This window comes from Balearica regulorum, chromosome 1, assembly GCF_011004875.1.
Source record: "Balearica regulorum gibbericeps isolate bBalReg1 chromosome 1, bBalReg1.pri, whole genome shotgun sequence".
Classification (NCBI taxonomy): Eukaryota; Metazoa; Chordata; class Aves; order Gruiformes; family Gruidae; genus Balearica; species Balearica regulorum.
In genome coordinates, this window is record NC_046184.1 from 72,641,107 (window position 1) to 72,658,886 (window position 17,780).

General features: G+C 41.0%; 1 protein-coding gene across 4 annotated transcripts in view; it reads left to right on the forward strand.

Moving 5' to 3' along the window:
* PDE3A (phosphodiesterase 3A) overlaps positions 1–17,780 on the forward strand; it is a 274,755-nt gene that overhangs the window by 127,106 nt on the left and 129,869 nt on the right. The window contains exon 1 of one of the 4 annotated variants that reach the window (XM_075758091.1): positions 12,872–12,892. The exons of the other annotated variants lie outside the window; for them this stretch is intronic. The gene's annotated coding sequence lies outside the window, so the exon portion shown is untranslated. Of the gene's footprint in view, positions 1–12,871; positions 12,893–17,780 lie in introns of those variants that run through there. 4 annotated transcript variants of the gene reach the window in all.

A 17,780-nucleotide genomic window follows, 5' to 3' on the forward strand; every position in this document is an offset into this window, starting at 1 on the left:
ATGTGGTAATTTAAAATTGCATGCCATTTTACCTCCTGTTTCTTGAAAGCTATGGTGTAGTAGAATGTAATATAAACTAGATCCTACAGGAAGAAGAGCCATTAGTGAGATACTGAGAACAATAGGGACATGGATAATTCAGAAGCTTCAATCTTTCCCAACTTAAATTTGCTTTATAAAAAGCAGAATGTTACAGTGAAATCTCAAAGGCATTATATTGGCCCTTTCCAAACTGCTGCAGTTAACAGGTTTTACAGTTGACTTGTAATCCTATTGATGATATAGGCAGTGCTCGTCATTGCTATAGAGAATAGAACAAGAGATTCGCTGTTATGAGTGTTTATCTGCATGTCTGACTTCTCTTCTGGTACGTTCTTCTCTTCTCTCATTGTCTTCCTTCTCTGTAGCCTCTTGATTTCATTTCTTCACTGCACACTGTCTGTAGCACTTACTTATCAATCCGTTTCTAACTTTGAAATAATTTCTCATGAAGATAAGGAAGAGGAATCGTTTTAACCAAGGTTCCTAGATGAGCTCTGACCTGTTGGACAAAAATTAAGTGTGTATTTCAATCTTAAAGAAAAAAAAGAGAAAATGGGGAGGGGGGATATGGGGACACAGGAGAGAAACAGGAAGAGAGAAAAACTGGAAGAGTTGCTTTGCACATGAGCGTATTAATATAATGAGAGGAGGTACTGCAAAAGAAACCATGAATGACTATAAGCAATATTGCCTGGGACTGGCACCTGACCTAGTGAGTAATTTTAACAGAATATTAATATTGAAGTGGTTATTTGGATCAAGTAGAGCAAGCAGAGAGTAGGGCTACATCCTTGTATAACCAATTATGTACTTGTTCTGAGATCCTGTGTATAGGGGGAGGGTCTTTACCCAAAGTCTTTATGTGACAGCTAAAGAAAAGAATGTAGACTATATTATGATGAATGCCAGCTCTGTTTTGCCTAGGTGCATGAGGGGACACGCAAGCAGTTGAAGTGGCTTTTATTTCAGGAGATGGAGAACATAACTAGAAGAGAAACTTCTCAAATTTGACTCCAACTGATAGGAAGAAATGGGTTGAGTTTTCTAGGTGGATAAGCAACATGAGTGAAAACGAATGATAGCAAAGTAAAAGTGTTGAATTTTGTCTGTATGCGTATGTACATATGTACACATGCACAAATACAGGACATGGAAACTGAGTCAAGGAGCTAAGGACATATAGGGGAATGTACTAGAAGTACCCTTGGGCAAAACCAGAAAAGCTAAGCCAAAATGTAAGAGGAAGTGAGCAAGATACACCCAAAATAACAAGGAGTCATCGTATGTAAGTGTTCAGAGGAACATTAAAGAGTCAATCCACTTCTTCATGGAATGGGAGAGTATATGATAGACGCCAATGTTTTTGAAATTTACTCTTGACTGTCTAGTAGCTGTCTATGAAATAGGTCAGTTGTGTGGAAGATGGCTGACAATTTATGTATTGAGACCACAGATGACAGCATTATATGAGGAAGGTTAGAGAACATTCAAATGTTTTGGGGTAATCTTGACTTGATGAATTTCATGTCAGGACATGTAAAGAGATGGTGGCTAACATCTTGGAGCTGTTAGTAGCCATATTCAAGAGCACATGTGAGATAGACCTGTAGATTAGGGTTAGAATCTATGTTTGAAGAGGGGGAAAGTAGATGAGGTAGGAAATTTTAGATGTTTGGTTCTCAAAGAAACACTGAAGCAAAGTAGTCAAATTATGTTTAAGCACCTAGAAGAAAGAAGAAAATAGCTGATGTTTGTGTTTAGTATTTTAACTAGCAATCTGAATGATGGATTTCAGGGAATGTTCATCAAATATGAAGACCCCACAGAGCTAAGAGAAACTGTCACTACTTTGCAGAACAGGTTTAAATTTCAAAATTTATCTGGGCAAGTTACAGCTGCAATATGGGAAATTGAACTGCAGCTCAGTTTGATAAATACAGATTACTGTAGCTAGACAGTCCTAAGGAGGACAGGGAACAACAAGGACAGGGAACAACTTGCTTGGAGCAGCTATTTAGAAATAGATCTGGGTTTGTTGTGGATCACAGCCCACACTTGGAAAAAAAATGTTATGTGGTTGTGAAAAAGGTTAGTGCCATAATGAATACCTAAACTATTGTGTCAGCAGGACGACTCACATAACCTTTCTACTTTGCTCTGAAATTCTTTGGCTTCAGATTGGGCTATTTCTAATTTTGGGCCCCACACTCCAGGAAAGATATGAACCCAAGTCCAGAGGAGAGCACTTAAAATGACTGGAGATAAAGAAAACATGACCTCTGAAAAAAGATTGACAGAGTTTAGGCTGAGTCAAAAAAAGTGGAGGAGTAACATGAGTCTTTAAAAGGCCTTCACAAAGAGGGAGTAATCATCTATTGCGTAAATTAGTAGAGAATAGGATTACTTGCACTGGCACTGGAACCAGTGCTGTCAAACAAGGCTAACTGGGTGTCTGTCAGGAACGTCACCACCATAAGTGATCCTGACTCAAGGCAGGGGTATGACCTTAGTTAATTTAGAGATTCCTTCCAGTCTTCATTTGATTCAGCAGTGACCATACTCTGACCCCCAGCATAATAGCATAACTTTTGGCAATCATGACCACTGAATCTGATTCCAGATGATAGGTTGTAACTTGCTTCTTTTCTTTTCAATTCATAAATGGATCTTAAGTTTTGCTAGAGAAATATGCAGAGCAGGAAAGAGTGGTTGAGAGAAGAATGATGACAGCCTTGTGCTTGAAATGAACCTGCTACTTTCCACTTCTACATTTACTGGCAATTTATAACTTACTTTGGTCTCTTGCAATAATTATGCACATAGATGTTTTGGTGACCAAAGTCTAAAATTCTTTATATTGGGATTTCACTCTCCAGATCAAAGCTAATTTGGGAAGAATACACCCATACGTACACATGCAACTCATCAAATTCATAAGTGTACTTTATTTTGTCTTTCTTTTTGATCACATCAGTGCAAATGATTTGTAGTTTGACCCTTTTGAAGTTTGCTTTAGGATGAAGTTTGCTGTAACAGTTGCGTTAAGAAGCGCAAAGATGGATGTTTTCATTTTAATTAGAACTTGATGGAGGAAGAAACCACTCTCTGCAGTGGAGCTGAAAATTGGGAAGAGGGATGCAAACCATTCAAAAAAAAACACCACCAAAACCCAAACAACCAAAATACCCCAAAAAACTCCAACCCAAAACAACCAGGTGAAGTTTTAGAAGCAGCTGTTCAAGAAACAAAGGGAGAAAAATACCGTAGGAATGCTGGGAGATGAGAATATAACTAGCATTTGTGATTAAAACTTCTGAAACACTGGTCCCTCCCAAGCTTCTATTGGATCCTTCCTTCTTTCACTCTCTCTTTTTTTTTTCTCCTGCACCTTTTTTTCTGCTTTGTTTCTATCACATTGACCATTAGCTATGTATTTATTTTCATTTAGATAGAATTCTGAAGCTGTGAATGCAAAAGTGAGTAATTTCATTGAGACTAGGAGCCATAAGTATGTTTAAAATGATAGCTCAATACCTTACAAAAATTTAAAGGTGTGCTATGATTTTAAATTCCTTATAGAAAACAATCATTAAAATATGGCTACAATATGTATTGATTTTTAGGCTTTAATGTAGAAATGCCCTTCTATTATTAGGGCAGGAGACATCATTACTGTCTGACTTGCTGTGCTCATCATTTGGAATGATGTTGGGGTTTTTACTGGTTTTAGAGAGCATCAGATGTGATATTTTTTTAATGGCATAAATATGTGCTTTTTCTTTGAGTGTCTTCTTGATCCTTGTTATTAAGAAAAGTGCCACAAGACACTGAGGCATAAGGTTGTCATCTGTTGCTTTACTTCACAGCTCAGTAGAGCGAGCAAATGTTCTGCAGTTTTTTGGGCTTGTTAGTTGAAATGGTCAGCACTGTATTCATTACCACATTTGCTTTACCAACAGAAAGTAGAAGGAAAATGGTGCTTTGTTTTGAAATCCAGCTTATAATAATTTGGCCAGAATAGAGCATGAACAGTGCTCTGCTACCAGTTATGTACCGTGACGTTCGGTTTCTTACCAAATTAACGGTTGACAGAGGAGTTATTTTTCTCATGTGGGTATCACACTACATAGGTTAACAGAAAGTGCCTGAGACACTCCTGTACACCCACAGTATCACCAGCTATTGTGTGTCTTTTACAATGTAAAGTGAAACAGTAACATTCTTTTAAAATTTGCAGCGTGAAAGTTAGCAGGACTCTCATGTTACTTAGGAGGTCTACCCATCACCAGAGAGCTGCATGGATAGCAGCACAGACCTGCTTGCAGTGAGACCAAGGAAGTCTGAGCAAGTTTGTACAACTGCATTTTCATCACTCTGTCCTATGCTTGTTGGGCAGAGGGCATTTTTGGGAAGTATCACAGGTTGAGTTCCTGTCTGCTTTGTCCTCAGCATCTCTGCTCGGGTCAGGGCTCCCAATTAGAGGTGGTGTGAGTGCAGTGAGGGCTTTTACTGATCTGGAGACCTCTCTGTTCCGAGCTGCACAGGGCTGGCAGGGAGTCCTGGCTTTGAATGGGCTGGTGTGTCTAGACGGCGAAGTGCCGTGCAGGAGCACAGCTGTGGTCTTGGAAGCAGTGTGGCCGTGCCCCAGGTAGCCGCTAATTATCCTGGACACTGTACCACACTGACGTGGTGAGAGGCAGCTTCCCGTACCTGAGCTGGCTCCCGTAGCCTTGCACAGTGTTGTAATTCTGTGGTGTAGACTCACCTAACTTGTTTTGCAGAAGCCGCCAAACAGTTATCAGACAGGTAATGATTTTGGCTGCTCTTGATCTGAGGTAGATTTGACTTTATATGTGTGAGCTGACAAGTTCCACATCCCATTTCCAGAGGTTTTGCATTCTTTGATGTACAGTGTAATAGTTATTATGAATTTATTTGATTACTAATACAGTGTCTGAGCCTTTTATTAAAAGTGACAAACCTTTTGAGACTTGTAGGATTTAATGTTCTTGACTGGCTCAGTCTTTCAGGGTAGCTGTTTCTTCTGCATTTGTAATAACTGGCAGATCTCCTTATTAAATTCAATAAGAGAAAAAACATATTTCCATTGAAATTAATACTTCAGGAATGAATTCTGGTTTAGTGGGAAGTGTTCCACTCTGTCTGTGCTTTTATTTTGCTCACCATATGAGTCCTTCCATATATTTTACTGTATTTGTTTTTGCACTTATTTGCAATACCATATAACAGGGCCATATATAGGTATGAGTGCTTTTCTGTTCCCAAGCCTCTGCTAGTCCATATGTGCTTGTCCATGAATATGCACACACAGTCTGAGCCCTCTGACCATCTAGCTGTGCGCAGTAAGATCAGTAAAATCCTGATGGATGTTTCTGTTAAAGCACTTCTTTATTTTCTTTGTGATGTAATACAACTTATCCACCAAATCTTTGATACTGCAGTTTGTTGACACTACAGACCACTATTAAGATGTCACTTTAAAAAATTGCTCATTTTCTAGCTTTTCTTTATCCCTTATAGGCTAGACTTCTAGGACAGTTGGTTTCTCTTGGCCTTATTTAGAAGAATCATAGAATGGTTTGGGTTGGAAGGGACCTCAAAAAGTCATCTAGTTCCAACCCCCCTGCCATGGGCAGGGACACCCTCCACTAGACCACGTTGCCCAAAGCCTCCTCCAACCTGGTCTTAAACACTCCCAGGGATGGGGCCTCCACAACTTCTCTGGGCAACCTGTTCCAGTGCCTCACCACTCTCACAGTAAAGAATTTCTTTCTAACATCTAATCTAAATCGACCCTCCTTCAGCTTAAACCCATTACCCCTTGTCCTGTCACTACACTCCCTGATAAACAGTCCCTCACCGTCTTTCCTGTAGGCCCCCTTCAGGTACTGGTAAGCTGCAATTAGATCTCCCCGGAGCTGCCTTTTCTCTGGGCTGAGCAATCCCAACTCTCTCAGCCTGTCCTCACAGGAGAGGTGCTCCAGTCCTCTGATCAGCTTTGTGGCCCTCCTCTGGACTCACTCCAACAGCTCCATGTCTCTCCTGTACTGGGGCCCCCAGAACTGGACACAGGACTCCAGGTGGGGTCTCACCAGAGCGCAGTAGACGGGCAGGATCACCTCCCTCGACCTGCTGGTCACTCCTCTTTTGATGCAGCCCAGGGCACGGTTGGCTTTCTGGGCTGCAAGCACACACTGCCGGCTCATGTTGAGCTTCTCATCGATCAAAACCCCCAAGTCCTTCTCCTCGGGGCTGCTTTCAATCCATTCCTCACCCAGCCTATAGCCGTGCTTGGGATTGCGCTGACCCACGTGCAGGACCTTGCACTTGGCCTTGTTGCACTTCATGCGGTTCACACAGGCCCACCTCTCCAGCCTGTCAAGGTCCCTCTGGATGACATCCCTTCCCTCCAGCGTGTCGACCACACCACACAGCTTGGTGTTGTCAGTAAACTTGCTGAGGGTGCACTCGATCCCACTGTCCATGTCGCCGACAAAGATGTTAAACAGTGCCGGTCCCAGTACCCACCCCTGAGGAACGCCGCTCGTCACCGTTCTCCACTTGGACGTTGAGCCGTTGACCACAACTCTTTGAGTGTGACCATCCAGAACTGCTGTATTTGTGGGCATGTCAGTACTGGAAATACAGCATACTGAGTCCTTATGGCTGCCTGTCAGATACATCTATCTGTCACTGCATATTAAGTATCAGCAACAGCTTCATCAGTTATGGGACAACCCTTACCTGGCCAGCTACAAGCTATATGCTATTCCAAACAATAGATTGAATCATTTAGTAACTGTAGAGTAACCGCATATTTACTTCAGTGTTAAGTATATCAACATGATGTTCTCAGATGCTATCAGAAAGGGAAAGTAGCAGTGACCCATAGAATGTGCAAAACAGATTTGAGCCACCTCCAGAGGAGTGACTGGCTCCCTGCTTCCCACCTGCCTTCACCCCCCTGCACCTCCCACCCCAAAATAAAGAAGACGTTGTTAAAGAGCTCTGTCTCTGCTAGTAGCCTCACTGCTATCAATTTCCTTTCTGGTAGTCTTCAGCATTTGTCTTAAGCTGGTTGGTGAGTTAGTCTGCCAAAATAGAGTCTAACTTCATCTGTATGTACAGAAGTAGAGATGGATCTACCTAGCATGCTCTGCTTATCATTTGTAGCAAGCAAACAGTAGGGAGTTGGCCTGATCCTGGGATGACATCTGCTAAGGAAAAAGAGTAACTGGTCAGTGTTAAAGATGAATGTGGCACAGGTTGTGCTGTAGACAGGGAAAGACTCTTGAAAAGGGTTTTATAGGCAAGGCATATCCCCGTTTGGTTGCAAGCACATGTCCATAATAGTTCAGTTCCAGCGGTGGTTCTGGATATCTTGTTGTGATTGTAAAGATGGGATTTGTCTGGCAAAATGAACTGCATTTGAGCTGTCGGCTAAGGTGTACATCATGGTCGATGGAGAGACAAGGCATTTCTATCAAGAAAGACTCATGACCTGCTCTGTGACATGCTTCATCTCACTATTAGAGATGGCATGGAAACATGTCTGATGCTTTCTATTACGCCTATGAAGGCAACATCTCAAGAAGTAGCTTGCATCTGGATGTCTATGCCATACATGTCTATGGATAGGAAAAATTAACTCCTCCCTGTGTTACATGAATAAGCATGTTTAAATAACATGTCATCTCCTAATGACTGGAAGTTCCTCTGGTCTCATCTGGTCACATCATAATCTGGCTTCAGTTTTTCACTCCCTGACCTCTCAGATGCACCATAATGCTGCAGTTAATCTTGGAAACAAAATTTCTTACGTTTTGGAAAGTTTAAATGGTTCAAATGATTACAGTCCATCTCGTCAGCCACATAGAGTGCCATAAAGGCATTAGACTTTTTTTACCCTGTCCTGGTTTCAGCTGAGAGAGAATTAATTTTCTTCATAGTAGCTAGTATGGGGCCATATTTTGGATTTGTGCTGGAAACAGTGTTAATAATATAGAGATGTTTTTTGTTCTACAGAGATGTTTTTGTTGTTTAGCAGGGCTTACAGAGAGCCAAGGCCTTTTCTGCTTCTCGCACCACCCCACCAGCAGGATGGCTGGGGGTGCACAAGAAGTTGGGAGGGGACACAGCCAGGACAGCTGACCCCAACTGACCAAAGGGATATTCCATACCATATGACAGTATAAGGCTTATCAGGGGCTTGGGGAAGAGGATGGATGGGGGGGCGGCAGTGTTCGGAGTGATGGTGTTTGTCCTGCTTTCCTGGAGATGGCTGAACGCCTGCCTGCCCATGGGAAGTGGTGAATGAATTCCTTGTTCTGCTTTGCTTGCACGCATGGCTTTTGCTTTACCTATTAAACTGTCTTTATCTCAACCATGAGTTTTCTCACTTTCGTTCTTCTGATTCTCCTCCCCATCCCGCTGGGGGGGGGAGTAACCAAGCAGCTGCATGGTGCTTAGCTGCCAGCTGGGGTAAAACCACAACATACCCTCTTTACGCTGGCTTTCAATGGAGCATTGAATCAGAGTATTGCTCTTAATATCCAAGATGATAATTGATTTGGGTTTGGAGTACCTAAAATGCTTCAAAATCTTAGCTGGGTGTTACTGCTGGCCTGTTGAACCTTCCTGCAAGAAAGATAATGTGAATCTGTGCTGAGAGCAAATTCCTGTTGGTATTTAGACTGACAGTAGAATAAATTTCTGGATGACCATATCAGTGATGATTTCTGTTTTACTTGAAGTAGAAAGTATACTACATTGCCTATGTTGATTCCAGGATATTGAGTTGCATATGATATATTTTTTTAAAAAAAAATCTATACTAAAATATTGGGTGTACCGTCATGATGTCACACATTGTATTTAAAAACTACAGTGGCATCACAAAAAAAAGCTTTACGAAATATTAGAGATTCTTGGCATACAGGTTTCAATGAATAATTTCAGAAGCTCTATTTGTTTTGTTCAGTATGGAGAAAGAACTTATTTATCAGGTCCTATTTCTACATGATGTATAAGAAAGCAATTTTATACAGAAGACTCGGGGGAAAAAATCTGGTAAGTGGAATTTGAGTTTAGGAGAAAAGTGCAAAGGAATAAACATCCATGCGACATGGTCTGAGGGCATGGTAGGCTTAGGAGATATCCATGTTGCCATTGCTTAAAGTAAATCATCAGTTCTTTCTCTTAAGATTGCCAGGTGTTTCACTATGTAAGATGAAGAATGTTGATATGCTTGCAGGTGCCCACCTTTCTCTGTCTTTTGCAGAAGGAATCCAGCCGACCATCAGACTGTGCCTGACTTAAATTGAGTTGACCTTTCTCATGTGGATTTCACCATTTTGAGGAGCTGCTTTACATGAGTCATGCAGCTCAGTGGTATCCACCATGTGCTTCTCTTTACTAGCCAGTCCAGAAGACCAAATACTAATTGGCTACCAAAGGTGTTCAGGAGTTTTTTGAGATTGGGACATAGTGTCACGTTTTGCTCACTGTTTAGTGATACCAGTTTAAAAAGTTACCACCACTGGGCTGTTCCTCATTTCTCCCTCAACTGAGTCACAAAGTGTCAGAAAGCTCCCATTTCATTTTAGTGTGAGGAAAACAAGATTGATTTAAGCCACCTTTTTACTTTGGTTTGACATTACACTAAACTAAACTGCATTTGTCTTTCCTTTGCCTTGAGGCATGAGCAAAGTAGCTTGTATCTGTCTGCAAAACATCATTTTAGCTTCTTATAGTCTTCTATTTGATGACCGGCCAATGATTTTATTGGATGTTAAATCGTCTATATCTCACTGAGGCTTGGAAAGTAGTCCATACCAAGAAAGCCATGGATAGTCACTTGGCTTGGATTGTGCCAAGGAGAGATCCAGACAGATAGGTTGTTTTTCTTCTGTTGGTAGGTAGGATTTGAAAGGTATTGCTTATAGCTGATATCAGGCAATGTAGGAATAAAAAACTGGATGAAATGTAGCTGGAGTAGATTTCATGGAAAATGCCTAGAATAATAACTTGACATACACAAAGAAAACTTCACCTGTATTGTATCAATGTGGAAATGGTGGGCCATTTTTATCCTACAAGTGTCTCTGCGTGCAACGCTGTATGTAAAAAACCAGCAGCAATAGGCTGTAGCTCAAGCATTTGCCTTGGAAAAAAAACCCAAAACAACAGCATTTCTCTTCTTATATTATGACCTTTTTTCCTGTGTCAGACTGAGATATTTTCTATATAATTATTGGAGGAAAGAAAGGAAAGACCTTCTCTTTAACCTCATTAGTTGTTTGTTTTTTCCTGTACCACCTTTCTAAGGGAGCACTTAGTTAAATATTTTTGGCAGAACCTCAAAAGATTGTTGGCATGCTGGAGAGAAGGACTTAAACAATTAAGATAATGTTATACTGTACCTGCTTTAAGAGAGGATTCTTTAGGGGGGCATGCAGAAGCCTTGGATGCACGTTCTCTACATAGCGCACACAGATACTCCCTTGGGTGCTACTAGAGCCATACAGCTGTATTCTCAGAAGAAACACCTGGGAGCATAAATGCATTACAATTTGTTCTGCAAGTTGGGCGTGCTTTGGAAGCGAGGAAGGTAGATGGAGCTGTGATGCCAGCAGATTGAACACTTGCCTTCTTACTTTACTATAATTGCATTTTCGCTTCAAATTAAAGTATTTTCTCCTGATTCATGGCATAACAAGTCCAAAACTGTGGTTGAGTGCAGAGTTGAGGGCTGTATGCTGGAAATTAGGTGTTTTGATGAATAGTTGCTATGTTTTTCTTGTTTTATTGCAGGGAATAAGAAGGAAAGATTTTTTTTGAGGATGCTGGTTGTCTTTTGCTTTGTAGTACTAAGAAACTTTAATTTTAAAGGATAGATTTTCATAGGACTATGGCCTTAGCCCAATATCCATTAAACAAGTGTCATCAGCCTTACGACTGCCTGTTCTTCCATGCAAAGTCTTTTTTGTTGTATAGGTGACACTGTTAAGCCAGATACTGATGCCTTTTTTTTTTTTTTTTTTTTTTTTGTCTTTTCAAGAAAATTAATTCTTTGACAGCTGTCACAAATACAGCATCAGTCAGTCCTGGTGCACTCAGTCAAAGCACTCCAGTGTTAGCAGTAGGCAGAATACTGTGAATCATGATACATTAATGAGGACAAAAGTAGCAACTTACCCTTTTCAGCAGTCCATTAGCACTCTTGACTGATTAGCTGAAAAGGCAACCATAGTTCCAGGGAAATGAGTCAGCAACGAGTCAGGCCAGACCCTGAGTCAGCACTGCACCCGCCCAGCCGTGGGGGCTCACCATGAGCCTGCTGCCCTTGCAAGAGTGTAGCTGGTCAGCTGATGGAAGTGATCCTTCCCTCCAGGGATCCTAAGGCATCCTGTGACATGCTGTGTGTGTTTTACTCCTGTGCCAAGCAGGAGTAAGTTGAGTGGAGGTGCCACCAAGGGTGGGAGGAGAGGCTGAGGAGCTGGCTGTGATCTCTTTGCTCTCTTCAGGCTACCTTAAAGGGGATTATAGGGAAGATGGAGCCAGGTTTCTCTCAAAGATGCATATTGTAAGGTCCAGAGGCAATCATAGAGCAAGAGAAAGTCAAATTAAATAGAGGAATTTTTCACAGCGAGGGTAGATAAACACCAGAATGGTGTCCAGAGAGGCTGTGGGACATCTACCCTGGGGATAGAAAACTCACCTGAACCAACACGCTGAGTTAATCTAACATTGATGTAAGCCTTACTTTGAGCAGGCACTTGGACTAGATGACCTTCAGAGGTCCTTTTCAACCTTAATTATTCATCATTGAAAAAATTATATGTTTAAGTGGATTCTCAGTCAGAGTTTAGTAACCACATAATTAATTCAAACTGAGATTTACCCATAGTGTTTTAATTGTACTGGTTTCTTAAAGAACTCTAGGCTTTCTAAGCTTGATGGCTTCTTCCCTAGATTTGGAGGTCAAGATTTTTCTTTGGAAAATAGAACTAAATTTGCAAGAAGTGAGACTGTAGAAGTGTGAATCATGCGGGTTTGGGCTTTGGCTTCAAACTGTGAGCAAATGCTGTGATGTTTGTTCCTTAGGGAGCAACCTAAGTTGCAACCTCAGTGTTGATCTGTGCAGTCATGTACCAGCTTCTCTTCTAGCCTTTGTCATCATGCATATTTGCCCCAAATTCGTAGGTAGCCCTGTGGGCCTTTGTGGCTGCATGGGGTTTTTGTAGTGGTGGCGATGTACTCTCTGAAAGGCCAACATAGCAAGGGAATAGCTCTGTGTCTTTCCAGGATGTTTGTTACTGCAATAACACAACTGATAAAATGTATTAGACAAATGTATCGACTTTCTCAGGCTCTATGAAACTAGGAAGAATAACTTTTTTTTTTTTTTTTCATCTCAGGTGCCATTATGTACTCCCAGGCTTTTTTCTCATGGATCCCTGATGTTCCTTCTGTTCATAATTAAAAAGTGTACTACTTTTGGGGTTCTTTTTTCTTTTTTTGTTACTTATTTCCCTAGGAAGTAGTATTTAAAGGCACTACTTGAGTAATCTAGAAATTCACAGACATATTTGCTTGCTTGCAAGAAAGACAATGTTGTCATGAGTTTGTCCTCTTTTGTGAGGTTGGTAGTCTTGCCGCTCCCAAGTTTCCCCTTCATTTTTCTTTCAGGGACTTCATTCTTTTACCCTTGACATTTCTTGAAGTGAATATTGAGTTTTTGTTTTTCCTGTCATTAGGCTGACCTACCTCAAGGAAAAGTTCAGGCCCTTCCAGGGAGAGGATCAAAGAGGTCAATTATAAATGAAAGGTAGGGGAAGGAGGGATATTTTCCTGTCTTGCTTCATCGTTTTCACCGATGGAGTCTGCAGAAGCAGAACAGTCTGGTGCTTGTAATATTTGGGGATGGCTCCATGTTTTCTGAGCTCATTATGGAAAGGAGCCAGCGAGAGAGCTGGAGAAGTGAACAGGCTGCCCACATGTTTAGAACAGGCTGGGAAGCTGCTTCAGGTTCCTATTTCCCAATCCCTGCCCATTAAAAGGAGTTCTTTTGTGGAGGGGGCAAAAAAAGAGAAAGGAATGAAAAATGGAAAATGAGAGGGGGATGGGAAGAATCTGCCTTTTTCCTGCCTCTCAGGGGACTGGTGCTAGATGGAGCATTTGAGGAAGAAAATGCCATGTTTGGATTTTCAAATACTTGAATTTCAACTGTGCTGTTGGCCTCAGAAACTTGTAAGAAAGTCCAAAAGAAACAGTCTTCCTCTCCAAAGAGGTTTAGCTTGCATCATGTAGGCTCTTTTGCCTGTAGAATCATATTTAGTGATGTAATGAAAAAAAAAGTGGAAGTGGTGTCTTTCAAATCTTGCTCTCAACCAACTTCAAGCCCAGACAAAAGAAATTAAGGACTTTATATAGCACGTAGTTATCACTGTGTAGATGGAAGTAAAAAATATTCAGCTTTATCTTAGTTCGGTTTGTAAACACTTGATAAATTCTCTTTTGCCCCCCAAAACCAGAGAGGGAAGAAAAATGTTGACTTTGGAAGGTATAACCTCTTCTCACAGGAGAGGTACTGATGTGCGGTTGGCTGCTTTGGATTCTTTTCTGGGTTTTTGGTGGTTTGGGGTTTTTTCTCCCCCCCCCCAGCACAAGGCAATTCATTGGGAAAAATCTTAAAACACTATTTAGATTACTGCAGTGGCAGCCCTGCAGTACTCGCCTATCTACTGCAGCCTCTCCTGCGGGTCTGTTGCAGGAAAATAAAATGCTGTGTGCCTTCAGCATGGAGAGATTTTCCTACCTTTAAGAGTTTCAATGTTTCTCCAGCAAATTCATAATTATCAGGAGTCAAGACCTTTTGTATGTTTTACACAGTCTTGTCATTGCCCCATGTAAGGAAATAATTCTGAGTGGCCTCTCCTGAACAAGTTTGCAAGTTTTTCATATTGTAGAATTTACTGCAATTTACGTTAAAATATGCAAGCTGACCGTGACAACTTCTGTGGCATCACCCTGCCCATGGCAGTAGTCAAAAAATACTGCTTAATTTATTTTTACTACCTCAAGCTGTCCAAAGCAGAGTGGAAAGCAAGCTGGAGCTTTAAATACCATTGTAGCAAAAGGTGAGATATTAATTCACTGTTCCCATTCTCAGCTTTGTGCTAGAATTTGGCCCAGGTGGGGGCAGAGGAGGGACAGGCAGGACAGATTTCTGCCCGATCTCTCCACTGCCTTTCCTCACCTTTCAAGATGAGGCACAGGGGCTTCTGCTCTGGCTTCAGCCACGAGAGGGGAGTTGGAGGCAGCAGTGAGGAGCGAGCGGTTGGCTTGGCCAGCCATTCCCCAGCTCCCTGACTCAAAAGCAGACCTTCCTCACTCTCCTTGTGGATATTTTTCTCTGTTCCCCATGAAGGCCACAGCTCAGATGAGGCAAGTGACCTTCCTCCTTGTGGTTGTCGGCTCATCTGGGGAAGTGTCAAAGAGCCGCCAAAGGACATCCTGAAATCAGGAAAAGGTGCTGTCTGTTCCCCAGGCTCCTCACGTGGAGCTTGCTGTCCTTTGTCCAGATGTAGCATTTCTCCTCGTTTTCTTATTCCTTTGGGAGAAAGAGGTGGGGACACAACTGGAATTTGAACATGGGTCCCCCTTATGCGTAGAAAAAGAGAAAGCAATCTTGTTTTGGACTTTATGAGTCTTCCTTAGTCAGATGTTTGTATCTACAAGGTGATCATATGTGTGGTTGTTCCTGCAGTAAACCATGTTTGATGTGTCCCCTTCTGGTCTAAAAAGCAATTATTACTGTCGTTGTGACACTTGTCTTTCTCGTACGGGTTTTCTGATTTTTAAATCTAACCTCTTTATTTATTGATACTACTTGAAGTTTTGTGCACTCCTGAGTTTGAGACCTGCCAACTTAGGTAGACCTGAACGCAATGACTTTAGTACCTTCTGCCTCAAAGGAACTGCGACGGTGCAGTAGAGTTGTTGTGCTTGTGGTGCTGAGGAGGAGCTGTGTGCTGAGCAGCTCAGGAGGGATGCTGGCCTGCGACCAGAGGGAGTGCTAAGTTAGAGCCAGCACCCGTGGGCTGCCTGAGTCCCTTTTGCTGAGGAGCAGACTGATTCAGTATGGAGCACTGATGTTGCTGTATTTACAGTCTTGAGCAAGCCAGCAAAATTATATGGAGTTTAATTTAAATATTTTGTTTTAGAGGAGAGCAAGGTTTGTTTGATTTTTTGGGTTGGGTTTTTTAAAGCTGAATTTTTTAATAGAATTTAAATTTTTAGGCAGAGGTAATTCTGGGCACAAAAGCATATGTAGCCAAAGATCTGTATGTTTCTGAAGAAGCCTAGGGTTTTTTGCTTATACTAAGCATATATTGTATGCTAAATGTATGCGTAGATATATACAATTAGTCTTTGAAACCCAGTACAAAGTAAAACCTGGTTTAAATTGAAGTCCAAGAGCTTTTTATGATAAGGTGGTGGTGGGGGGGGAAGATAATGAAATGTCTTATATGTTAATAAAGTAGATTTCTTCATCTTGACCAGGTCACTAGAGCTATTGTAAGTAGGGCTGTTGTAGGAAGGTTTTGTGTTTCAATATAAAGATCCTTTGTAATTAGTTATTTTGATATTTTGCAGCTTTCCTTCTTGGAACTCAGAGTATGTAAATATCCAGCCTTACAGACTTGTTTGCTAGAGGAAATAAAAAAAATTAAAAAACCCCACTCTGTGAATGAGGGGGGAAAAGTCACTTGTCTGAGAGCTTAAAAAGCAAATTGATTTTGAGACCTCTCTTGTTTTTACAGTCCCTACAAACTCAGCTAATTGCTGCTGTACCCACTGGACTTTAAATGTTCATTCCTTTTGTCTTTCCCCTGACCTGAGCACAAACATGAACATCCATTAAATTCGATATCTGATAAAGAAGCAGCCTAAAATGCAAGCGCCCATTCATCCTTAGTCAGGGTTCATTGTAATGTTGTTTCTGGCTTTTTTTTTCTTTCCTCTAAAATGAAGTAAATTACATAGAATCACCAATAACTAAAGAACAGTGCATGTCAAAAAATGTATCTGGAAGAACAGTATTGAAAGCTCCAGTTTACAAATTTTTAGGTTAAAGAAAAAAGTCCTAGGAAAATAGATTGTTAGCAAAGCAATATTGGTCTTAAATGAAGAATACATTTAGAAGCTAGGATAGGTGGTTAACTTTTTTTTTCTTCATAAAGACAGCATGTGGTTACCCAAGCTTATGATTGAAGGGTTGGTTTCTTCTTTCAGATAGACTGAATGTTTCTACTGAATCAGGTAAATGGAAGCTGTCTTGTGAAACTGAAAAAAATAAATCTGAGCCTAAAAGATTTTTGATTATACTTTAACGAGACACAATTTCTGAGCCCGTTCATACTGGATGATTTCACTTGCTGCATCTTTTAAATATTCATGAAACTTGAAGCAGAGATGAAGACAGGTCTCACTTTTCCCACTGTATACCTCATAAACCTCCACTGAAAAACATTGTAAAAGGATTTATTGAGCTTTCAGAAATAAGGAGAAAGCTAAAATTATGGTAGCCTGCATGAGCTTAACTAGCCTACATCCCATTATTCATGTTCACCTCTTGTCCTAAGCCTTTAAAATAATATACGTTTATTACACATCTCTGCATATTTCCTTTCCTATAGGTTCCTTGATCCAGTCATTTCACAGAACAAACCTGTGCTGGGTGTAAATCTGTGCTCTCTACAGAGGGAAACAGTATTTTCTTAGATCACATTTTTGAGGATGCCAGAATGTATTTAGAGAATGAGTCAGGAGCTTGCAGAAGGAAAAATTTCAGGGTTAAGATAGGTGAATGATGCCCTAGAGTGCTGACTTTTTGTGCAGTACTAGGCAATTTGTTTAAACATCAGATTCTTAGAAGTGAGTTCCTGTTTTTATGACTGCTTGCCTCCTTATCTTATTTACTGAATGCTTCCAGAGATCAATGGGAACTGTTTTGAATATGGAAAGTGTTATATAATATGAAAAATTCTCAGAAACAGGCCTCGATTTTCTCATACCGTACCTTTCAAATTAGTAGATGTATTTGACCTGACACTCTTTGTCTTAGCTCTCTCTTCCTTAAGGAAGTCTTATTCAAATAAATATTTCTGAAGCTTTCAGATACTATGGTGATGAATGTGAAAAGCTCCAAGACAAAAAGAACAGACAGGAGAATTTCCATAGCTTGGAGTTAAGAAATTTTAGGGCTATATATGCTGAAGAAAATGCAGCTGCTCACTCAAAAGCATTTGTAGGCAGCACCCATTCTGTGTGCCAAATGAGATAGGACCCTGCAGTGAAATACTTTGTAGCCACTTCATTAAGCTCCATGCTGTGCTATAGAAGAAAGAGTGAAGTAAAATTGGACTTTTGAGTTAAAGATCTCTCTGTGGATTTTTTGTTTGTTTGCAGCCTTTTTTTTTTTTCTTTATTCATAAGGTTTTCATTATTCAGGTGAACCAGTAATTCATAGGGATTGGATATCCAACTACCTTCTAAGAAGGCTATGAGGATTGTGTGTCCTAGCCCAAGTTTAAAATGTGTGTGTGCTCTGTTGGGTGGGTGCTTTGGCACACTTCTCCCAAGTCTCGCTGCTCTTAACACATTTTGCAAGTATCTTCCCTGGCTCAGATTTGTAATCTTTGTTCATGGTC